This window comes from Antechinus flavipes, chromosome 5 (genome assembly GCF_016432865.1).
Source record: "Antechinus flavipes isolate AdamAnt ecotype Samford, QLD, Australia chromosome 5, AdamAnt_v2, whole genome shotgun sequence".
NCBI classification, from domain to species: domain Eukaryota; kingdom Metazoa; phylum Chordata; class Mammalia; order Dasyuromorphia; family Dasyuridae; genus Antechinus; species Antechinus flavipes.
The window spans coordinates 207,356,271-207,382,985 of NC_067402.1; positions in this window are offsets into that span (position 1 = coordinate 207,356,271).

The window sequence follows — 26,715 nt, forward strand, 5'->3', positions numbered from 1 at the left end:
TACAGACTTATAGTCTCAAATACAAAATGAAGCATACATATGGAATAATTAAATAACATTACAAGAGAGAACCCAAGTGCTAAATCTATTTGCTATGGAGCTCAGCACAGAGTATAAGTGCTGTAGGACAATGTAGACATATGGATCTATTGCAGAGAGCTATCTGTTGCATAAAATTGTGTAAACTAATCCATTTAGCTCATTATGACTCCTGGCTGGTCCCATATACTACTCCATGCTTCCATCTTACTATACCTTCTCTTCCCCCTCCTATCTTTGCATTCCATCCTCCAGGTCACCTCTACATTAGATCTTCTATTAGAATGTAAACTACTTGAAAGCATCTCTTTAAAAATATTCATATATCTAACTCCTAGCACATAGAAAATCCTTAACAAATGTTTTTTGGTTCAAACATTAAAGCAGGAGACAAGATTATCTGCTGAGAATGTATAGGGCGGGGGAGGATAGAGTAGAATCTGTTCAGTCTTTGAGGAGACAAAAACATTTAGAACAGTCATGGAACTTCAGTTGGAGATAAATAACACCTTTCCAGACTTCTTGTACTTCTTGTACTCCCTTTCTTGTACTCTACAATTCAAGCACAAAGGCCTTTTTTCTATTCCTCATTTCCTATATATTTTTATGCCTTTGCATTTGTATCAAGATTTTATTGTCCCCCAAATATTTTTCCCTTTATATATGTACAAGCATTTTAAATATATTTCCATATTAGTTATATTGTGAAAGAAAAAATCAGAACAAAGGAAAATATTGTCCCCAACAACAACGATGGTGACTGAAATGCATGAATAACTTTTGGACAGTTAGGTTATATAGTGAATGGAGTGGTGGGTCTGGAGTCGAGAACTCCTAAGTTCAAACTTGACCTCAGATAATCACTAGCTTTGTGACCCTAAGCAAAGAATTTAACAGCTCTTTGCCTCAGTTTTCCCATCTGTAAAATGGGGGTAATAATAGCATCCACATCCCAGGGCAATTAAGAGGATTAAATGAAGCTGTAATTGTAAGGCACTTAGCACAGTACCTGGCACTTAGCAGGCGTTTACATAAATATTAACTATTGTTATTATTGCCTCTTCAAGTTAAAATTCAGAAAAGGCACGTCAAATAAATAAAGGTATTAAATCAAATAGGTAAGAACCTTTGAAAAGCCAAAGAACTTCATTTTTCAATGAACCTTATGTACTCAGAACAAGTAAATACAAATCCAAGCTGGAATGCCAGGTACTTAATGGAAAAATACCAGGCTGGACCTGTGAAGATGCAACTCCCAGCCTCCCCTCCCCTCTGCCCAACAAAAAGAGCAGCACCAGCTCTGAGGAAAAAAATTAAATAGAAAAAGTACTCACTCTGCTGAAATTTAGCCCTGGTGAAGGCAGAGGTTCATACCACCACATGACAAGAAATTCAGTATGCTAATATATCTAGAAATCTTTTTTTTAAGACTACCTAGCATTCCATTCCAAGCTAACTCCTTACTGCAAGGGACCTTTCATTAGTAAGTCAGAAATTAGATGCAACATTTAATTTAATTTTCAGCTTCCTTTTTTTTCTTTCAAGCTTTGAAATGGAAATTACCTTTATTAAAACATGATCTGGAAATCACACTTAATAGGGAAAATGCACCCCATGGAATGCTCCTGCAGCAATGGAAATGCCCTAAGCCTAAAGACTGGCAAAGGTAAAATGCTGGAGGACATTTGAGAGATTTTTAACTAGGTAACAATAAACCAATCAAATCTGCCATAGCAGCCATCGATGAGCCCTCTTGAAGTGCTTATTACAATTACTCAGCAATTAGTTAATGTGAGAAGTCCAGAGGAAAGTACTGCATGTTCAAGGGTCAATAATTAATGAGTTTCACTCCCCATTTAAGTCAGATCTTAGTTCCCATCTGGGATTAGATAATATTAGGCCATCTCCAAGACTGGCTTTATGGGCAAACAGTGAAGATTACTTATGTGATTTCAAGGATCTGCAAAGACTCCTTCTGTCTTTCCCTCTCCTCTTGTCTCCCCCCACCTTATCCCCAACCTCCTCTGCTTTTTCCTCAAGTTACTTTAATAGGGGAAACTTTAATAGATTAGGAAACTGAGACAAATGGGATTAAGCTAGTGTCCAAACCCAAATTCAAACTCAATTCTAGACTGTAGACCAGTGGTTCTCAAAGTATGGTCTAGAGACCCTGGGGATCTCTAAACCCTTTTAGAGGGTCTATAAATTCAAAAATAGTTTTTGTTTCCAATATAATAAATGTCTATAAATATAATCCAGATAAACAAAAACTCTTTGAAGAGATCCTCAATAATTTTTAATAGGATAAAGATACTGAAAACAAAAGTTTGAGAACCATTGAGTCTAGACCCAGCACTCTATCCATAGCACTACCTATGTATATGTTTAAATCTTGGCTCTGCTACTAACATATCTAGTAGGTGTTTAAAGGCAGATCTGGATTTAGGAAGATGAAAGTTTTCCTGATCCACTGGGCCACCCAGCTGCCCCACACTTAGACATGTTTTAAAATTCAAACCCAGCATTATTTCAAAGTCTGATTCTTTTTGTGCAGCAAAAACACTGTTTGGACATGTATATATATATATATATAGTACTTAACATATACTTTAACATATTTAGCATGTATTGGTCTACCTGCCATCTGGGGGAGGGGGTGGGGGAAGGAGGGGAAAAGTTGGAACAAAAGGTTTTGCAATTGTCAATGCTGAAAAATTACCCATGCATATATCTTGTAAATAAAAAAACTATAATAAAAAAACAAAAAATAAATAAAATAAAATTCAAACCCAAAACCTTTAGAAAAAAACACATTGATTTTAATTCATGAAAAAAATGCAAATGACTGATAGCAGATTCTTTTGGGGTTTTTTAATGAAATATTTTATGAGAAGAAGAGACAAAAGAAAGAACACACAGTCCCATTGAATATCCATTAACGGAAAGGATGAAGCTCATACAGGGAAGAAAATGAAAAAGAAGGGCGAGGTTGGGTTCTCCTTTTCTATTCCCCTCCTTCAAAATCAGTCAGTGAGTCAACAAACATTTTATTAAGTGCCCATTGTGTGCTAGACTCATTCCGAACAGTGGAATTAAAAAGAAAGGCAAAAATATGGCTCCTGGCCTCGAGAAGCTCACATTCTAATAAGAAAGACACTGTGTAAAATAACTAGATAAATACAGGTTAGTGGGATGAACATTTGATTTGGAATGAATTTGAATCTTGGTTCCATAAATCAAACAGGTAACCAGCACATATTTATTAAGCTTAAGCATCCTCTGTGTATACTATGCTCAGCACTGAGGATACAAATCTAGAGATTGAGAAACTCAACTCAAAATGAGCCTGCATTATGACAGAGAAAACAAATACATATCAAAAGTTACACATCAAAATGTAAAATTAATAAATATTATATAGACAAAGTAATTAAATGCAAGGTAGTTTGGGAAGCCCAATGCTAGCAGTTAAGGGAAAACTGCAGGAGACATGGAGGGGGGAGAAAAGAAGAAGCATTTCTTTTGTGACTCACGGTGCTGTTTTATAAATATTATCTCATTTGATCTTCATAATAACCATGGAAGGTAGGTGCTATAACAAATGCCAGGGCAACTAGGTGGTGCAGTGGATACTCTTGGACCTAGAATCTTCTTAGTGAGTTCAAATCTGGTCTCAGATACTCAGAACTGCTAAGTGACTCCATGAATAAACATGGAGCCTGGAACAGAGCCTGGAGGCAGGAAGACCTAAGTTCAAATATGGCTACTAAATGTGTGAACCTGGGCAAGTCATTAAACATCATTTGCCTCAGTTTCCCTATCTGTAAAATGAGCTGGAGAAGGAAATAAACCACTGCTGTTTCTCTGCCAAGAAAACATCAAATGGGATCATGAAAAGTCAGATGGGAATGAAAACCACTAAACATTATGAATGCTACTTTACAGTTGAGGAAAATGAAGCAGACAAAAGTTAAATTACTTGTCCTGGGTCACACAACTGGTGTCTGAGGTCAAATCTGAATGCTTAACTCCAAACCTATAGCATCACCTAGATTTCTCTTAAAGGAAAGGAATTATATAGCCAGTCTCTCTCTTTCTCTATCTCTCTTTCTCTCTCTCTCTCTCTCTCTCTCTCTCTCTCTGTCTCTGTCTCTGTCTCTCTTTGTTTCTCTCTCTCTCTCTCTCTCTCTGTCTCTGTCTCTCTCTCTCTCTCTGTCTCTTTCTCTCTGTCCCTCTGTCTCTGTCTCTCTCTGTCACTCTCTCTGTTTCTGTCTCTCTCTGTCTCTGTCTCTCTGTCTCTCTCTCTCTCTGTCTCTGTCTCTCTCTCTCTGTAATATATATATATATATATATACACACACACACACACATATATATATATATATATACACTTGAGTTATTCTTCTTCCCTTATTGTAAGGATCAAATAAGAAAATGCATACAAAAGGTTTTAAAAGCATAGTTGTTGTTCAGTTGTTTCAGTTCTGTCCCGTTCTTCCTGACCTGTTTGAGATTTTCTTGCCAGAGATATCAGAGCTCTCTACAACTAGAAGTTATAATTCTTCCTTCCTAATTTTATTAAAGGCCGGCCCTGACCACTTTGCCCACCATAATGCCCCAGCCTCTGTGCCAACATTCACCAAAAAGGTTAGCTATCATTTCACTTCATTTTGACAAAGATTGTTGAAGTCCCTGCTTCTATCATGTAAAGCACTGTAGGGTCGGATCAGGGTTCTTGGGATTCTCTTGGGTGTTCCTTCACCCCACCCCCTAAGCACTGCTTAAGACATCTTGACCACTCCATGTCTGGGGGCCAGATCACCAAATGTCTTCTCTGAGATCTAAACAACCTGCTGGCCTCCCTTAGTTTCCCATGGCATAACCACTGAACTATTGAAGCGCGAGCCACTGTGCCAGATCAGTGGACACTATCTCTCTTTAGAGTCTCGCTTATTTCTGAAGATCAAAAAGCTTTAAAAACTTGGCAGCCGTCCTCTCTGAATGCAAATACAGAGAGGTCACTAAACACTTAGCACAGCATGTCCAAATCCATTCTTTTGTACCTCTGAGATAATTTTGATTTGTTTTCATCCGTTTCTGTGATCATTACCATCCTGCTGAATAATTGAATTGTCCCACACCCACACTAAGCTATCTGGAAATAAACTCACCACCAGGGAGAGACCATTCAGGGGCAACAACTGTTGGAGACTATTTCTCCTTGACCATGTCTCCTAAGAACAGAATTTGTGTTGGAGAATGTATTCTTCTCTTAGGGAGTTTTCTTCCTCTCTCATCCCTTTCAATCCTAAGAAAACCAAATAAAATCTCCATTTTAAAAAGAAAAGATCGTGGCACATGGCAACCTGCCTCTGGAGTTCTGGTCCCAAATCTTTCATCTCTCTAGCTCTTCCATTTAGGGGTTTTGTATAAAATTGCCATTGACCTTGTGAGTACCCCCTGTCCTCTTGAAATATGAGGATGGTAATAATGACACACAGCACTGATAATAACAAATGGTAGTTCATATTTCAGCTGAGCTGGGCTTTTATGCTTTGCTATTAGACTCAAAGAATTCAATCTGAACAGAAAATGATAAAATATAATTCAGCTGGATGATCTGTTATTTACACTACTAAATAGGACATCAGTTTTTGAAGCATACTTTCATTCAACAAGAATTTTTTAAACTGTTTATTACGGATAGAGCACTCTACTGCATTCTGGATATAAAAGGGCAAAAACTACACAGTCCCTCCCTTCAAGGAGCTTATAATCTATTGGGGGGCTATACCTATAGGATAGGATAGGATATGGGGGACTATACATGCCTACAGATAAATAGAATTGCCAAGAGGAGGGGGATAAATATTAATCTCTTCACAGATGTAGAGATGGCTTCTCAGAGGGCATTCCAGAAATGGGGAGTGGTGGGAGGAGATGGCCTATGTAAATTTAAAAGGAAGATATGAGTTCTGGCCCAGTAAACAGCTGGTATCCACCATCAAAAGGAAGCAACGTGAAATCAGGCTGCAAAAATGGGGTTGGGGCCCTACAGTGGGAGATCATAAATGTTAGGCTGAGGAATTTGTGTTTTAATCCCAGAATAATAAGGAACCACTGAGGGTTTTTGTTCTTCTTTGTCCTTCTTTCTCAAAGAGGAACAATGACCTCAGGAAGGTGCTATCTAGACCTGCAAATGAATTAGATTTAAGTGAGGGAGGACTGTGCAAAGTCACAGGCCTCAGTCTCCTCCAGAGCCATCTGGGTTTAGTGATAAGATATTATAAATCAGGATGACTAGCCCCAGATACAGTGAGAGACTTTGGCCTTTTTAAGCTAAGGTCTTTCCCAGGTCTCAGTTTGTCTGACACAATATGTATTCAGTAATTAAGACTAGGTAAAAAATGTGACAAAAGATGGCCTCTTCTACCTACTTAAAAAAAAACAAAAACCGAGGGTTTCTGGCTAGAACAGAAACACTTGCTGCCTATACTAATTCTTAGGGAAAAATTTGAACAATGATCAACTGAGGCTTGGGATGGGACCTATTATTGATGATCAATCAATGAGAGCCCAAAAGATTTGGGTTGAAAGTATAGTCAAGTAGCTTTATTTCAATCCTAATGGACTTTATCAAAATCTAGTTTTTCAGAAATTTATATTCCTTGTAAGAACATTCCCAGGTCTCAGTTTGACTGAGGCAACATCCATTCAGTGATTAAGATTAGGTAAGAAATGAGGCAAAAGATGGTGTCTTTTACCTACTTAAAAAAAAAAAAATCTTTCTGGGAAGGAAAGAACCAGTAAGGGCTTTTAGAAGTAGCTAGAAGGTGCAGGGTATAGAATACTGGGATGGGAATCTAGAAAGTCTGATTTTAAATCTGTCCTCCAAAACTTATAAGTATGTCACCCTAGGCAAAGCATTTTACCTCTATCTACCTTAATTACTTAAAATATAAAATGGAGATCACAGCAGGACTTTCCTTCCAGGGTTGTTGTTGTAAGAATCAAAGGAGCCATGACTCATAAAGTGTCTGGCACATAGTAGACACTCAATAAATGCTAGTTTCCTTTCCTTTAAGCAAGAACATGAGATGATCACACAATCTGGATCGTGTCTAAAAAGTTCATTGTGGGAAATTCATGTGGAACCCAATGGATTAAGTGCTTTAAAGCAGAAGATATCTCATAAGCCCTAGAATGGTAGCTCTGAAGGTGGAATAGAACTTCAAAGTCAATTAGTCCATTCCCTTCATTTTACAGGCAAGGAAACCAAAGCCCAAAGTCATGAACATAATAGGTGTCATTCATACACATAAGTAGGAGACCAGGATTCAAAGTCAATTCTTTCCACTGCACCACACAATCAATTAGGATTGGTGAAGTCTTGCTATTTGTAAACAAATTCCCTCCAGACTTACAGATATTTTGAGCTATTTTTCAATTATGTTGACTCTCCCTGAGCCCATTTGGGGTTTTCTTGGCAAAGTTATTGTAATGGTTTGCCATTTCCTTCTCCAGCTCATTTTACAATTAAGGAAATTGAGGTTAACAGAATAAAGAGATTTGCTCATAATCACACAGCTAGGGATTATCTGAGGCTGGATTTGAACTCAGGAAGATTAGGCTTCCTAACTGCAGTCTTGGCACTTTATCCACTATACCACCAACCTGCTGGGATTTGTTGCAGTTCTTTCAGTTCTGAGACTATTTTGTAATGTAGCATTAAAACAAATCTGAACCATTCAGTCAGGCAACAGATTAAAGGAACTTTTGATTTGCAGGAAGTTAACCAACAGTTTGGAATGAAAAAAAAGCAACTAAATCAATTCTCCCTTGAAAAATAAATTCCTTTATTAAAACAGGACCAATGATTTTTGAATTGCAAAGTCTACCAGTCACTTCCTCCCCCAGGGCACTGTGGTATGCAGATAAAACATACTATTTGGATCTGAAATAGGAAAGAGAATTTTCATGGAGTTCTTTGATGCTTGACTTGAAGGCCCAGAATCATCACTAACCATATGAAAAACAGAGAAGGATGTCTGTTTGCCTTCCCAGGTATCAGCATGCCTAATGGCCCTGAGCCAGAGCCTTTAAATACTTCAGACAGCTGTTTCAAAAATATCTAAAGGAACAGAAAAAAAGGATAATAGATGACTAAGCATGAAGAAGGTAAGGAAAGCATTTGAGAATCATAGACTATCTGTCCTAGAAGAGACTGAGATCAATAGTTCAATTCTGTCACATTTTAGATAAGAAAACTGAAACATGATGAAAAACTCTGACTTGTCCAAGGTGACATAGCCACTTGGCAGCAGAACAGAAACTCAAATCTATGCCTCCTTGTCCAGGGTACTTTCCACTAAAGTCCACTTCAATTTTCTAGTCAAAAGTTGTTTTGAGCCCTGGTGCCTCATGGTGAAGAAATGTCCCCTTCCAGGATCATCTGCTCTGAAAAAGAAAGGAAAGACACAAAGGAAAAAAATTTAGGAGTAAGTCTTCCTCAACTCAAAACTATGATTCAAAGGAAGACCTGAAAAAACAACTTCTAGTAAGAAGTGGAAGAAGATGATGGCTATTTGCAAATTTCATTGTTTGTTTAGCATGAAAATTTTTATTTTTGCTTTGACATTTTAGTCCATTACAAAAATGCTGTTGCAGAATCCATAAATCAATATTCAAGACATGTCTCCATTGAGACTGAGATGATGATAAGATTAATGGGCTTGAAGGCAGGAGGAAAGCAGACAAGAGTAAAGACTTAAGAAATTTCAGTCTTTCTAAATTGCTTTTATGTAAGTGGAAATCATGCTTTCTTGGTTAAATAGGTATATAAGATACCTATATGTCTGTGAATATGTCTATGCATGTAATTGTTGTTATTGTTCAGTCATGTCCAACTCTTCAAGATCCACTTGGGGTTTTCTTGGCAAAAATCCAGGTATGATTTGACATTTCCTTCTCTACCTCATTTTACAGATGAGGAAATTGAGGCAAACTGAGTTAAATGATTTGCCCAGGGTTGCACAGCTAATAAGTTTGTTTAAGACTAGATTTCAACTCAAGGAGAGTCTTCCTAACCCCAGGCCCACCACTCTATCTGCCAGGCAGCTAGCTACCCTGTGGGAGCAAATGGTCTTTCCAATTAGAATATAAAGTCCGTGGGGACAAGGACTGTTTAGCTCTTGTCCGATTACAGTATCTCATAACAGAGAGCTTGGTATATAGTGGGTTCTTAGTAAATTTGTTAATTGAGGAATTATTTATAGATAAAAGCAGGCACAACATAGAAGCAAGAGCCCAGACTCTAGAGTCAGACTTTTCAAATTCTGGATTTACTCTTATTCTATGACTTTGAACAAATCAATCTCTCCTGTCTCCATTTTCTTATCTATAAAATGAAGGGAGCAGCTAGGAGGTGCCCTACCACAGAGCACTGGGCTTGGAATTAAGAAGACTCGTCTTCCTGAGTTCAAGTCCTACCTCAGACACTTACTACCTGTGTGATCCTGGGCAAGCCCCTTCACCATGTTTGCCTCAGTTTCTTCATCTGTAAAATGAACTGGAGAAGGAAATGGCAAACCAGTCCAGTATCTTTGCCAAGAAAATCCCAAATGGCATTATGGGAAGTCAGATCCAGCTGAACAACAAACTATGTGCCTTCTCCACTACAAGAGATCATATTACTAGATTGTATGAGGAATAACCATAGATAGTACAGACCAGAGGATGGAACAAAGAGGAGACACATAATTTAGTTTTTTTGGCACTTCTGCTGTAGACCCATCTTGCTCCTTAAGGGGAACATTACTCATTAATTCTATTAATTCAATTTCTTTTCTGATACGTTAATGAATAAAGCACTGGGCCCAGAGTTAGAAAGACCCAAGTTCAAATTCAGCATCAGACCCTTATAAGCTTTGTAACCCTAAGCAAGTTATCTTCTTCCACTGAAGAAGGAAATGGAAAACCACTCTAGTATTTTTGCCAAGAAAATGCCATGACTATGGTCCAACAGATCATGACGCGTCAGTACAACTGCCTGAGGAAGGGCTAAGAGGGATGGAAGGGCAGGAGAGAATTTGAAGCTCAATATTTTAAAGATAAGTGCTTTAAAAATTCCTTAAAATATAATTGGTAAATATTTGATAAAATATTTTTTAAATCATGTATCTATGCCTACTTATAAGTAGAACATGTAACATATATAATAACTACAGGATAATTGGGAATGAAAGCCCCAGGTCAATGCTCGAAATGGATAACATGACAGCAGTTATGTTATGAGTATCAAGGATTACAACATAGGACTAAGGGATGTATACACCCTTCTAAATATCATCCCCCTGGGTCAAAACCCAGAGAGCACCACCCTAATTACAATTCTATATTAAAGTTAATGGGAAATTTTTATGTAACTTACAGTCAAGACTGTGCTAGTCAATATTTAAAAACTGCCTATGTGAGAGGGAGAAAATGTACCAATGATACATTTTTTAAGTTTAGTCTGAATTATTCACATTTCCCCTTCACTTTAAATCTAGATAACCAGCAAAACAACAAATAAAGCCTTGATGTGTAGCATTTGCTCATTTCCCATCTGTAAAGAGTCAGTAGCAGCAGATTCCAGACTAACTGAGGAAAAATTTCATGGAGGCAGATTTGTAAATGAGACTTTAAGGATAGGGTGCAGTAGGGTCTGATTAGACGAAGAGAAGTAGCCAGGGGTATGCTAAACAGGGGCAACGAAGGTGAAAAAATGCAGAGGTAAGAATCAAAAGCATGTATGGGGCAGATACAGACATGTCTGGTTAGAGCTGATGATTTGTGTTGGAAAATAGCCGAAAATAAGAGTTCGGGTTGAAACAGGAAAAGATGGTAGTGGGAGACTTCTACACTTCAGGGATCAAAGGGCAGAATTAAAAACAGTACCTGATATAAATGATTCTTAACAATTCAGGGTAATGAGACATAATCTTGCTAAGAGTTACTCAAACTCAGGAAATCAACCTAAATTAATATTTGTATGAGAACAACTCTCTGATATTTTTTAATGGGGAAACATGTTAAAGTCAATTTTTAAAAAGTTATTTCAAAGAATCATAGTGTTGGAAGAGGTCTCCAAAAGCCATCCATTTATCTCCCTCTGCACAGAACTAAATTTGTACCAAGCTGATAGTAATCTACCCCATCATCTTTAAATCTTCTAGAAAGATTACATAATATCCCTTCGTGAAATGCTTCTAAGTTTCTCATAATATTTACTGTTTAAAAAGTTTTCCTTAAGGATGACTTAAAGCCTTCCTCCTGCCAAATATAGCCACTTACTTTAGTTATAATCCATTGGAAATGAAGATTTGCTCCTTATCTTCCCTATCTTATCCTTTCCTGTGTTTTAAGGCATTAATTCAATTTTCCACTCAACCTTCCATTTGCCCAGGTAACTGAGTCTGCTTCTGATGTGCAGCTACTTCATGTTTTCTTTTCATATGATATGGATGCTGAAAATCAGCTGTCACTCCTTATTTATTATAAAAGGTGATATCTGTTCAGTGGTTTGAGCCCTGTCTCTTGGAAAGATTAATCCTTTCACTATATCTTGCCGATCATCTAAATCTATTAATAGTTTCATCTCCAAACAAGCTCTTACAGAGCTCAAGATGAGCTGTTTTTCAATAAGTTATAAGGGATTGTAATAGTAATTAATCATTTTCAGAGTGATTTGTCTTCCTTTAGCCTATTTCTGAGGGACTGAATGATTTTTGTCAAATCCTTGATTCCTAAAACTGACCCAAGTGGGGTTGATCAAAAAAAATGGAAGTTTAGAATCTAGATTGATTTCCAAAGACTCAAGCAGCAGATTAACAGGTCTAGATTTCTCTTCAAAGTTGTCCTTTCAAGGACATTCTATAATGTATTGAAGGAGGCCAGAATTTCGATTTCCTACAACTTAAAAAATACCCTAAGTGAATTGCTTTTGATATTGGAAAAGGAATTGGGAGGGAATCTTCTTGGTCTTTACTTTTTTGTTTTAAAGAGAAGCTTGATTTTATACTCAGTTACCAGATTTATTCTATCACCAATAAAAAAACAACAACAGGAAATTACTCTTGTCTAGTTATACAAAGAAAAAGGAGTTAAATATAGCTTGCTTCCTGGGGAGAGATTTTATCTGATTCTTTAATATTAAAGAACTTGGACAATTGTAGTCTTTGAAGTTATCACACCCGAAGGCTAACGTAATGAAAATATACGGTTTAAGTATTAAAATAAAAAAATTTTTCTAGGTACCAAAAAGGGCCCCAAGATGAAATGGAATAAAATATTCCTGGAAGAAGAAAATTAGGTTTATACCCTAAACTCAAGGAATATAAGAGATAACAATGATTTTCAATAATATTTTATGAAAAAGTTTATTCGCTTAATAACATCTTTATTTCACTTCTAAGAGCTTTCTAACAATCTGGAATTATGCCCCAAAAGTTATCAAATTGTGCTTGCCCTTTGATCCAGCAATGTTACTACTGGGCTTATATCCCAAAGAAATATTAAAGAAGGGAAAGGGATCTGTATGTGCAAATGTTTGTGGCAGCCCTTTCTGTAGTGGCTAGAAACTGGAAAATGAATGGATGCCCATCAATTGGAGAATGGCTGGGTAAATTGTGGTATATTAATGTTATGGAATATTATTGTTCTGTAAGAAATGACCAGCAGGATGAACACAGAGAGGCTTGGAGAGACTTATATGAACTGATGCTGAGTGAAATGAGCAGAACCAGGAGATAATTATATACCTCAACAACGATACTGTATGAGGATGTATTCTGATGGAAGTGGATTTCTTTGACAAAGAGAAGAACTAATTCAGTTTCAATTGATCAAGGATGGACAGAAGCAGCTACACCCAAAGAAAAAACACTGGGAAATGAATGTAAACTGTTAGCATTTGTGTTTTTCTTCCCGGGTTATTTTTACCTTCTGAATCCAATTTTTCCTATGCAACAAGAGAACTGTTCGGTTCTGCACACATATATTTTATCTAGAATATACTGTGACATATTTAACATGTATAGGAATTGCTTCCTATCTGGATGATAGGAAGCATCTGGGGGAAGGGGGGAGGGAAGGAGGGAGGGGAAAAATCGGAACAGAAGTGAGTGCAAGGGATAATGTAAAAAACTATCCAGGCATGGGTTCTGTCAATAAAAAAAGTTATAATTTTTTTTAAAAAAGCTTGCTAACAATGATTGTGGCAAAATTGTTTGCCAAGGAATTTAACTGGGGGCAGTATTCTACTTTCATTTGACAATTTTGGAGGTATTTTCTGCCTGTTGTTTAGTTGTTTTTTTAAATCATGTCTGATTTTTCCTGACTCCATTTTGGGATTTTCTTGGCAAAGATACTGGAATTCTGCACCTTATTTTACAGATAAGAAAACGGAGGCAAATAAGATTAAGTGGCTTGCCCAGAGTCATGCAAATAGTAAATATCTGTGATCAAATTTGAACTCAAGTCTTCCTAATGCCAAACTCAGTGCTCTATGCACTGTGCCACCTAGCTGTTCCACCTAAACCTTAGTCTGTGGCCATCAAGGAATTCAGAAAACATAAAAAAGCAGCCCCAACACCCTTTGGCCCTTGCTCACATGTGAAAAATGACTGCAGTCTATAGTTCAGGGAATAGGTATACATGTGTCCTGCTAAGGTTAATTTTGATCTGCCCTACAGGAATACTTAGAGAGAAGGGGTTAAGAACCATAGGCTGAAGCCAGAAATGAAATAAACAGAATAGAAAACCCTCAGAAACCCCAGAATGCCGACATCTCTGAGCAGTTTCTCCTTATGTTTCTGTCCTCTGGCCACTGCATCACTGCTCCCAGCTGAGCTTTGGAAATGGATTGTGTCATTTTAAATTAATCATGTCCAAACTTGTTTCCATGTGTTTTGGCACAGAACGGAAGTCTAGCCTTGCAGATCCTTCCCATTTCTCCTCCAATAAACAAGGTTATCCTCATTTGCTTCCCTACCTCCAATCCAAGAGTCAGCAGAAATGCTGGATTTAAAAAAATGCTTCAGTATCTAATGCCAAACACCTTTCCATTTTGCCAATGGTAAAATGGCTTTATGTGAAAGTTAACTATGAGCTGGTGTATGTAGTGCTGTTGGAAGAATCAGCTGAAAATTCTACCTAACCCACCTCACCTTCAAATTCTCCATCCTATTTACCTGACTTGACAGAGTACCTGATATTCAACAATGAGAAATTCATTCCATGTTAGGGCATTTACCTTTTGGATCCTGTGTTAAGAATTCAGCGCCTTCAGGAAAAGTAAAGATTGTCATTATTAGCCACTAATCATTTAGTATAAATTAGTGTATCAGGTTAACCATTGGTTTGCCAGAGTTCTAAGGGAATGAGACAGAGGACAAGCAAAACTAAATGGGAGATTCTAAAACTGTGGATCATAGAACATTGGATGTGGGAGATAGTCCGAATAATGATGCAATAGTCTTAGGTTAGTCGGAATAGTCAGAATCTTTAATAATAATCAAAAAGTCAAGAAGGCCAGAAGAGAAAGAATGAATCTCAAATTTAACAATTCTGCAAAGCAAGAAAGGCTATTACTATCCGGAGACTTTGGTGGGGGAAGGGAAAAACATTAATTACTTCATTTGGAGATGTATAGGTCCCAATTGGAAGTTTGCCCTCTTCGATCATCTACTTTATAATGAGATTTTCCTCAGTCTCTATTATCTACTTAGTACAAAATATATGGTTCTAAAATCAAGAGACTTGATGGTTATGATACCCCACGTTTAATGATGTTCTGGCTAAACTTACTCTTTGATATTTAATTTCTGTTTGGAAGATTACTTCACATAATTTAGAAGATTATTAGATATAATATTAAATAATTTTTAGATATTATATATAATATATGACATCATTAGATAATATAATGTATATAAATATATTAAAATAATAATGAATAACATTGGAAGATCCTTGATCTGGATAGCTAGGAGACATTCTGGATTGAGCCCTACATCTATAGTCAAGAATACCAGGATTCAAATCCAAGCTCAGATAATAATTCTGTGACCCTGGGAAAATCATTTAATCTGTTTTGTTTGCCTCAGGTTCCTCCTCTATAAAATGAAGATAATGAATTCCCAAGGTTGTTGTAAGAACCAAATGAGACAATAATGTTAAAATACATAGAATAGTGCCTATCACATAATAAATGCCATAGAAATGTTAACTAAATAAAGAGAGTGGGACAGATAAGGTACAAAAGACAGAATAATAAGTGGCCCTACCAACCTACTGTTTGATAAACCTAAATCCCAGCTTTTGAGATGAGTGCATTATTTGACAAAAGCTGTTTTTAAAAACTGGACAACAATATGGTAGAAACTTGATATAGACAACATTTTACACCACATACCAAAATTAGGTCAAAATAGATACATGACTTAGACATAAAGAGTAATACCACAAGCAAATTAGAAGAGTAAGGAATAGTTAACCTGTCAGATCTATGGAGAAAGGAAGAATTTATGACCAAAAAAGGAGAGAGAGAACATTCCAAGTTGCAAAATGGATAATTGTGATTATATAAAATTAAAAAAATTTTGCACAATCAAACTCAATGCAACCAAGATTAGAAGGAAAGCAGAAAACTGGGAAACAATCTTTTCAGAAAGTTTCTCTAATAAAGGCCTTGTTTTTCAAAAACTCTATGTTTTTTAATTGGGTCAAATTTATAAGAATACAAGCCATTTGTGTGAAAAGGTAATTTTCAGATGAAGACATAAAGCTATCTATAGCCATATGAAGAAATGTTCTACATCACAATTGATTAGAGAAATAAAAATTAAAACAGTTCTTGAGGTACCACCTCACATTTATCAGAGTGGCTAAGCTGATAGAAAAGAAAAATAATAGATGCTGGAGAGGATGTGAGAAAATTGCGATACCAATGCACTGTTGGAATTGTGAACTAATCCAATCCTTCTAAAGAACAATTTAGATCTATGCACAAAGGGCAATCAAATTGTAAATTCCCTTTGATCCAGCAACAGGACTGTATTTCAAAGAAATCATAGAAAGGAGTAAAGGACCTAAATGTACAAAAATATTTATAATAGCTCTTTTTTTGTGGTGACAAAAAATTGGAAATTTAGGAGGATACCTGTCAATAGTATATGAATGTGATGGAATACTACTGAGGTATAAGAAATGATGAGCAGGAGGCTCTCAAAAAGCCTAGAAACTGATACAAAGTGAAGTGAACAGAGAAGAACCAGTTGAATAGTGTATACAGTATGAGCAACATTAATTATGAATGACTTAGCTCTTCTCAGCAACACAATGAGTCAAAACAACTTCAAAGGATTCAAAATGGAAACTTCTAATCATATCTAGATAAAAATCTGATGGGGTCTGAATGTGTACCAAAGCATACTATTTTCACTTTCTTTATTTTTCCATGATTCTTTCTTTATGGCCTGCTTCTTCTTTCATAGCATGATTAATATGGAAATATATTTTACATAATTGTATATACATTACCTGTATTGAATTATTTACCATTTTAGGGAAGAAATAAAGAGAAAGAGGGGAAGAAATTTTGAGATTCAAAAGTGTTTTAAAAACGAACATTAAAAAATGTCTTTCATGTAATTGGAAAAAAATTAAATATTACATATTTTTAAAAATTAGTTAGCTAATGATTATATATTTTCCTAGCTGGTAGAGGCTTTTCTTCACCACCTTGCTTTTTGTCTCACATAACATTTTTCTTATGTTTTTCATGGTTTAAGGGAAAAAATAGGATATCTAGATTCAAATCCCACTTTTGCTATTTCCTGGCATTTTAATTCTCTAAGCCTCAGATTTTTTTAATCTGTAAAATGGGGAATAATATACTTCTCAGGTTTTTGTAAGGATCAAATGCAATGAAGCATATAAAGTACATTGCAAACCTTAAAATCCTTTAGAAATGTCAGTTATTATTATATTATAGTTGTCTATGTATGTATCATTTGCCAGCTAGGTAGCCCAGTGGATGGAGTGACAGCCCTGGAGTCAGGAGGACCTGAGTTCAAATATGACCTCAGACACTTACCAGCTGTGTGGCCAGTCACTTAACTCTGTTTGCCTCAATTTCTTCATCTGCAAAATAAGCTGGAAAAGGAAATAACAAACCAGTATCTTCGCCAAGGAAACCCCGAGTGGGGTCATGAAGAGTAAGACCCAACTGAAATGACTGAACAAAGAGATAATAAAGTGCTTGTTTTGTAAAGTGCTTTACAAACTTTCAAGCTTCACATAAATACTAGCTACTAAGTTGTAGTTATATTCTTTATTGTACAGTGACTGGCTTCCTATAAGTTCTATTAGATCAGAAAACTTGTCATTTTTAATTTTGTGCTATCTCAAATACCTAGAATAACTCTGAGTAGGTGCTTAATAAATATTTGTTAATTGATTTGCTGGTTGAGAACAGTATTTTCGCATGTTCCTAGAGACTGCTGACTACCCTTACAATTTCTGTGATAAGTACAATACTTAATAAAGTACTTGGAGCCATATAAGTGAAAGCCCCAAAATATCCTGGTGCTTTTTAACCCCAAGTGCTCAATGACTAGAGGCCTTACTGCTGGAAGGATTCTGGGCCAGTTTTGGAGATGCAGTCCATACCCACACTCACACATTCCCATTCTATGTGAATCCAAAGTGCTTTCAGGAAAGATGTTCATAGATTTATATCTGGAAAAGAATCTTAGAAATTACTGTCCTACCCACTTATTTTATTAGTGTGGAAATTTAAGTCAGAAAGATTAAGTAACTTTTTAAAGATCATACAGAGAATAAGTAATAAATAGAGTTCTCACCTTCTTGTTATAGAAGTTAACATGGGTCACTCTAAGGTAGCTGTAAATTGAAAGAACAACAATAAAACAATCGAAACTAGAAGTCTTGAAATTCTAACGATTAAGCTTTGTCCCAAAGTAGAAAGACATCTCTTCCCCCCACCTCTTTTCTCAATCCCTGTCTCCTTTACAAAGGGTCTGTGGATGTGGAATATTCCATATAACATTAAACTTTTTCAATTGAAAAAAAAATAGGCCTCAATTCCAGTCTCATCTCTACCATTAAATTGTTGCTGAATTTGGGGAAAATTACTCTCTTAGCCCCAGATTCCTCTTCTGTAAAATGAAAGATTTGGAGTCTTGATTTTTAAGGCATCTTCTGGCTCTAAAAAAACAGATGCTGTAATTTTAAATGATGGTACTTCAGCTGGGAAAACAGAGCTTTTCAACTCTGGAGGGTTTAGAAGACCACAGGATGAATATGATTCAACAATTACATGTCTGCCAAGAGACCTGACAAGGGCATAGGCAGTGTCCAGAAGTGATGAAAATGCACTGTGTCCCGATCAGGTCACATCTGGAATATTGTCTTTCATTCTTGCCACTGCATTTTAAGAGAGACTTTTATCAGATCGGAGCATATCCAAAAAGACAGCAGCCAAGTTGATTAGAGCAAGGGAGACCACACCATATGAACACTGATCAAAACAGCTGTGGATATTAAATTTTAAAAAGAAAAGTCTTAATAGAGGCACAGTGAATAGAGAAGTAGACCTGGAATCAAGAACTAAACCTCAAATCCAGCCTCAGATTTTAACTGTGTGGTTCTGGGCAAGTCACTTACCCATTCCTCCTCAGCTGCATTTTTTGGATTTCTCTATCATCCTGCAAAATGGCAACAGCCGTGCTACTCACACCTCCTCAGTACCCTCTGATCCTTTTACTGGGAGATGGAATGAAAAACATTGCCCAAAACCTCCACTTAAGGAAGATCTCTTCCTTTCTCAACCAGCTGATCTCCTTTAGATTTTTACATTATACTGTCACTCTGAGTACCATCACCCCCTTCCCTTTTCAGCTTCCTTTTATATAATGTCTTCTCTCATCAGCCTGTAAGTTTCTTGAGAACAGATACTGTTTTTCCCCTATATTTATCCCCAGAATTTAGCACAATGCCTGATCCATAGTAAGCATTTAATAAATATTTATTGACTGACTTATCTCTGCTTCAGTTTTTTCATCTATAAAATGGGGGTAAAATAGCATTAACCTCACAGATTTGTGAGGATAAATGAGATATAATATAATTATAATAATATAATAAAGTGTTTTACAAACTTTAATGCACAGTACAAAAGGCAATCAATTATTATTATTATTATTATAAGACATGATATCTGTCTTCTAGTACTTGAAGGGCTAGGTGGAAGAGGAATTGAATTTGTTCCAATTCAATCCAAAAGATAGAACAAGAAGCAATGAGTGTTTAGAGAGGCAGGTGTAGGTCTGATGTAAGCAATAACTTCCTCACAATCAGATCTGTCCAAAGTAGAATGAACTGCTTAGGAGTGAGTTACCTGTCAGTGACAGTCTTTAAGTAGAAGCTGGATGATTGCTTAATTGGTACATTATAAAGGAAATTCCTATTCAGGTATTCAACTTGATGATGTCCAAGGTCCCTTCCCTCTTTTGAGGTTTTCTGATAAAATGAATTCCTTAGTTCTCTTCCTGCCCCATACTCTCATTTCTAAACTCTTTCAGTCAATTCCCAGGATTAATAAAAATGGTCATTAATTTAAAGGGAAATAGCTATTCAAATACTGTCTTCACATATCCTAACCAGAATCTGACCTTTCAAGTACATTCAGATGAAGTTCCTTCTCTGTCACTGCAATGCTGTTGCAAGGTATTTATTTTAAAAAGCATTTTTGTTTTGGGCACCTCCAAAAATTGAATAGTGTCATTTCTTTGCTGAGAAGCATTTTGAAAAATCATTTTCAAAGTCCTTTTAAAAATAGAAACAAAAAAATATGTTGACGCCTAAAAATGCAAACTAATGAATTGGCCCCTTGCCTTTTAATAAATTTAATAGATTTTGACCATCACTCATGTCCCTCACCAATTGGCTGCATGAGAGAACCTCTTCCTGCTTCTTTACTTATCAAATCAGGTTCAAGAAATCCCAATTGCCCCTATTCAGCAGAAATATACACTCACTAGTGCAGGACCATTAAATTCCATTCATTATAAATAATTTTCAGGTGCTTCTTTCACTTCTCTGCATATTTCAGCATACATTTTCCCTTTCCAAACAAGGGAATTCAAATCCAAATGGAGCCTTCCTTAGTATTATTATAAAGATGACTCAAAGACAGCTAGCTCCAGGTGGAAATTCTCCTCCTGACATTTTCTGTGTGAGGTTCAATCACTCCCTTAGGGATATATTTCTATATTTGGGACCTTTATTTCCAACACTGTCAATTTCCTTATGTACATTTATTATGATGTTGTCAAAAGATTATGAGATTCTTAGAGGTTAAAAGCAGCCCTGAGTTAGAGGGGTATTATGTTGTCTGGATTTAAAGACTTCTTATTGGACTTTAAAGCTCAATCAAACAATAATCTTCTCACATCCTTCTTTATAGAATTGGGCTTAAAAAACAACAAGGTCTTTATTGTTGTTATTTTCTTTTATTTTATGATCTCAAACAGAATTCAACTAAACATGAATAAACCCACTTCTTGCCTCCCTGGCTGAGTTTATAAGAACTTATTTTTGAAGGGGGAAATGATCACTTTGTTTTCTTGGTGGTCAACATGGAAGATTCTGGATGCTATGTGATTCATTCATCATAATAACAGTAATGATAGTTACTCATTCCCTCCTTTCCTGGGGAAGGTTCCAATATCACTCTGTAAAGTTAAGAGAGCTGATAAACAAATCTCAGAGATCACATGCCATTCATCCCTAAAATGTAGGCACTCCTGGGGTGAAATTGCCTATGCTTAATCCCATGGAGTGATGTTTCCTGCTGTTTGAGGGAAAAAGACAGAAAGATTGGGCCATAGTCATAGTCCTAAGCAACTGGATGAGAATTATCTAAATTATAGGACGGGCTTCAGCAAGTCTGGAATACCACAGTGTGACTTGGATCTCTATCCTATTTGTTCACCTAAAATTACCGGGGAAATCTGAACAGGTAGAATGTACATCTGCCATACCAGCTAGAATTTATCTGGGACATGACAGTGGAAATTGATACTCAGTCTGTGTCCAATCTTGCAAAGTGAAATGGAAGATTGAATTTAGGCCATGTAGAAAAAAAAATCACTTGGGTGATTCAGGATAAAATTCCCCTAAAACACAAGGGAAAGGAGAAGGGAACAAGTAGTTATTAAGTACCAACTACATATCAGGCACCTTGAAAATATTATTTCATTTGATCCTCACAACCAAAGTGCTAAGCATTTTACAGATATCCCATTTGAGATCCTTACAACAACTTTATGAGACAGTTGCTATTGTGATCCCCATTTAGTATATTAGTAAATTATTGGTCCAGTGAATAGAGCCAAGGTCCTGAGTTCAAATACAACTTCAGACACTTTCTAGTTGTGTGATCTGTGGCAAGACATTTAATCCTGATTGCCTCCAAAAACAAACAAATAAACAACAAAAAAAAAGATTAGAAAACTGAGGCAAACAGAAGTGAATTGTCCAGGGTCACACAGCTGAATTCAGGTCTTTGATTTTAAGTCAGTATTTTATCCAGTCGTGATTAATATTAGCTATATTGTATTGTAATATACATTTAAGGAAAGCATGTCTATCTTTTTCTTAGAAAAGAAACTAAAACCTTTAACAGTCTCATGATACCTCAATATTGCCTCTTTATTCTTGGAAACTCCTTGCAAATAATCTCCCTGCTACTTTAGGATCTGGCTGACCTGCAAAATGCACATGGATGGTATCACAGTAGTAGTTGAGAAAGGATTCTTTCCATTTTTAGTTAAAGAGGATACATTAGGTTTTCTCATTCAGTACCTATCTCTGAGAATCATAGGCCAAATAACTACAAATACTTGAATTGTCTTTTAAAAAAAGTGCCCCCAAATACCAAAGTAATTATTTGTACTCAAATGATATTCAACCTACCTTTGCTATTTCATAGCAGTAAAAATAAGAACCTAGATAGGATAGCTTCTTTCAAAGTGATTTATATATAGTGAAGCATATTATTAATAATATTGTTTATATAACTATTTGCTACAATATTATAAATTATAGTGAAAGCTATTAAATTAATAATGCTTTTAATTAATTTTAACATTTAGAATGATAGTAAGAATTTCTATAAAGATTTTCAGATTTACAAAGCATTTTACAAATATCTCCTTTGATCCCTCCATTTCCCTGGGAACTAGGTACTATTATTATCTCTATTTTACAGATTAAAGAATTAAGGAAGACAAACATTAAATGACTTGCACAGAGTCACACAGAAGAGAGTATTTAGGAGGACAGTTTGTTCAAATGTAATAAAAGGGTAACAAAGATGAGGACATATGGATAGTAACTTTGGAAAAAAGAAGTTTGAGTTGAGGAATGAGATTTGAAAACAGAGCTCCAAAGGAGAGGAGAAGAAGTTGAGGCACAAATGTAGATAATTTTAAGAGGTTTTTCTCCCTAGGAATTTTATTTAAATTAAAAGAAATAGAAGCAGCTAGATGGTGCAACGGATAGAGCATGAGCCCTGAAGTTAGAGGACCTGAGTTGAAATGTGGCCTCAGGCACTTAATACCAACTAGGTGTGTGATCCTGGACAAAGTCATTCAACCCCAATTGCCTTGCAAAAAATAAAAATAAAAGGAATAGCAATAGTTTTTCATTTTCATATCCAATCATCTATTTTATTCTACTATGTTATAGCAATACTTGTTTTATTTCATAAATTAGAACTTAAAATGTTTTTTTAAGGGCCAAGAGATATAGGATGATAGCTTGAGGGGATGGTAGGATCTGGAAAAGGTGTTTTTATTTAAAGATAGAGGAGATTTGGGCATGTTTGAAGAGTGTGAGAAAAGAATCAGCATATAGAGAAATTAGAAAGGGATGATGATTGAGGGTATAAGAGATTTTTCAGAGGTAGAATATGCAGAAGCAGGGTTAGGGTTAGATGTGAACTAGCAAATAAATGGAAACAAAGTTAACAAGTAAATAATAAGGGAAAGAATAAAAGTAAAAGAGGTGCTATAATCTGGAAGGCTAAATTGTTGAGCAATACTAATTATATTAATTAAATGCCAAAATGAATAATGTATTAGGAGAAGACTATGATTATAAATAGCATTGGCAAAAATAAACTGAGATTATGTAATCAGTTCTCTCCAGGATGTTCCAAGCATTACACAGACTTCATTGCAGGCATTCAAATCCAGTCTCTTTCATCATCTTTCCTAATTTTTTTCCCTTTTCATCACTCTCTGAAGAAGCAATTGAGGTTCTCCTTGCCAAAGCCAGTGCCTTATACTTGTGCCCTTGATATGTCCTAAGTTCTCTTTTCTCCTTCTCTATAAACTTTCTCTTGTTTCTTGTCAACTCCGGTGAGTTTAATTTCCATCTCTAAACAGATGCCTCAAAAAATGTGCAATATCAACTTCAACTGCTCTTTCCAAAGTTACCATCTACCTCTTCATTGCCAAATCAAATGGCCCTTTCTATGTTTTTATCTTTGATCCCCTCACTGCATTTGATACACTGTCCTCCCAAATACTCTATTTTATGGGATTTGATGATTTCTTGGTTTCTCTTCCACCCAACTGGTCTCCAAGAAAGGAAAATAGAACTATCTGGTGGATCAGTCCATTTTACTTTTTTTGATAACAAATTGTTGGGTTTTTTTCCTTAAATCTTCCACTTTTTAGCTTCTACTCATTGATCCTAACAGGGGATTGGTGGTAAAAGTCTAATAACTAGTCTTCAGAAGGAAAAAAAAAAAAACATATGCATGATATCTTTTATGTTTAATTTGCATTGTTAACATTTCTCTATCTCTTAAGTTTAGACAATCAACAAAATAAATCAATCCCTGATTTTTATCATTTGGAGATTTCTAAGATATGAGTGCTCATACTGAAACTAACAATAAGCTTTGAGGAGAGATGATAGGACCTGAAACCAGTATACCTCTGATTCTTAAGTAGGTATTTTAAGGACAAGCAGAAAAATCTAATTCTTTTTGCACAAGATAACCATTCAGATATTTAAAGAAAGATATCATGCATCCCTTGTCATTTTCTTCAGGCTAAATATCCTTCAATTGATGCTATAGTGAGGTTACTGATTATCAGGAGTGATCCAACTTATCAAGAATATCTTGATCTTCTTTCAATATATATATCTGTTAAAAAATAGAAATAGGTTTTTGAAAGTATCAGAAAGTACACCAATAAAATGGCAAACTTGGAAAGTAAGAAAAATGAGTTCAAATTCAGTGTCTGTCATATGTTGGCTGTGTGAGCTTAGATAAGTCATTTATTCTCTTTGCCTCAATTCCTTACATGTAAATATAAATACCCACATCACAGGGTTGTTATGAGGATCAAATTAGATAATATTTATAAAATACTTAGCAAAGTACCTGACATGTCAGCACTATATGAATGTTAGCTCTTATTATTAGCTATTATTATCGTAGTCACAGGTTAGCCTGAAAAAGTTCTCAATTTTTAATTTGATATTTCCAACAAAGATTGCCCTCAGCAATTGAAAGGGAATTAGGTGAAGCACAGAGTTAGCTTAGAAAAAAAAATTGTAAATAAAAAGTCCTTTGTCTTTGGCCTTCTGCTTTCTGGGGAAGTAGTAGAAAACTACTAGTAATTCAGTCTGGGAAAACTGAAACAGGAAAGATCCTGTTTCTCCCGTTTATTACTAATGAGGCACTAAGCAAAACATTCAACCTAACTGGCCTTACTTTCCTCATCTGTAAAATATGGTCTAGACCTTTGAGCTTCCTTTTAATACTAAATCTTTGAAACAGTAATAGCCAACATTTATATAGCGCCATAAGGTTGGCAAAATGTTTTATGGTTATTATCTCATTTGTTCCTCAAGAGGATTCCTCATTTTGCAGATGAAGAAAACCACCACAAAGAGAGTTAAATGACTTACTAGGGTCATTCAGTTAAGTATCGGCAGCTAGATTTGAACTCAGTTCCTGATCTGATCCTGATTTCATGGTAACATACATTGGAACATCAAATATGTCTCAGTCTCTGTCCATTAAACTGTGACCTTTTTGAGAGCAGGGTCTGGTTTTTTGCCTACCCTTGTATCCTCAGCACTTAGCACAATCCCTGGTGCTTAATAAATACTTGTTGACTTAATTTGTCTTTACTTCAGTTTCTTTTTTTTTCACAGCCTTTTCCCTCCTTGCCCTTTCCCTAAACCTTGATAATTCCATGCTGATCAAGGTTTCCTCCCACATCCCAGGTCTGTACCTTCACATTCCAAAGTTATCTCTCCCTTTTCTGCTTCCCACCTCTGCCACCAAAATTATCATTCCTTCAACTAATTATTTAATCAACTACATTTTTCTTCCTAATGAATTCATATTAAGATATATGATTTATAATTTCTTCTTCTTCTGATGGTACCCAAAATTGTGGAAGCCCCTGGTCCTTAAGGCTGTAGTATTATATTTAGTATATGGTTATATACTATATAGTGTGTTTATATAAATATAGTATTTAGTATATAGTTGTTCATCCTTTATTTGCAGGGTGATATATTGATTTGATCGTGATTTGGGTTTAAATAAGGCAGAGTTACACAAAATCATCAGCCTCACTCTCTCTTCCTGAGTCTTCAAAGTCCAGTGGCAGTTCAGAAGTCAAGATGACTGGCAGAGATACAGTGAATGACCTTGTTTGACCAAACTCTCAGCACTCCATTGCGCCTACTTCAGCTTCTTCCATGTTGAAATATATACATATATAGACACAACATATACTTTGTATAGGTGTAGTCATATACATACACATATATACTCTAATGTAGATGTATAAACATATAAGTATATGTACACACACATATTTATGGATGCAACACTGTAAACAGATATAAACAAATCTAAATATATAAGTGCATGTATATATTATACATATATTCATAATACATACACATATGTATATATGTATATATGTATATATGTGTGTTTGTGTATTGTTCTTCAGTTGTTTCAGTCATGTCTGACTGTTTGTAATCTCTTTTGCAATTTTCTTGACTGTTGAAAAGAACTGCTTTTTTCTGTCCATTGCACCAGGGGCATTTTGTACATGCTTGGGGTAGATATCCTTCTAACTCACCCATGGGTTTGAGGACTACTATTTACCCTTAACTTGGTTTAGCCTGTCTACCAAGACAGTTTTACTGGGATATGGCTGCTGTGAGTGCTACAGCTGCTTGGAGACATGGATGAGAATTGGGTGACAAGTGGATGACAAATGTGGATAAGCAGTCCTGAAGAGTCCAGCCCTCACATCAGAAGTGTGAACACCCCAAATACTCCAATTAGTACAAATCCACACATAATGTAAATCCTAGATATTTACTTTTACATATATATAAATTATTCTCATATGTTCTATATATATATATATATATATATATATATATACACACACACACATACATACATATATATGCATATGTGTATTTCTTTGCTTACAGTGCTACAATCATATACATGTATACACAAATATACATACATATATACATGCACATAAGTAA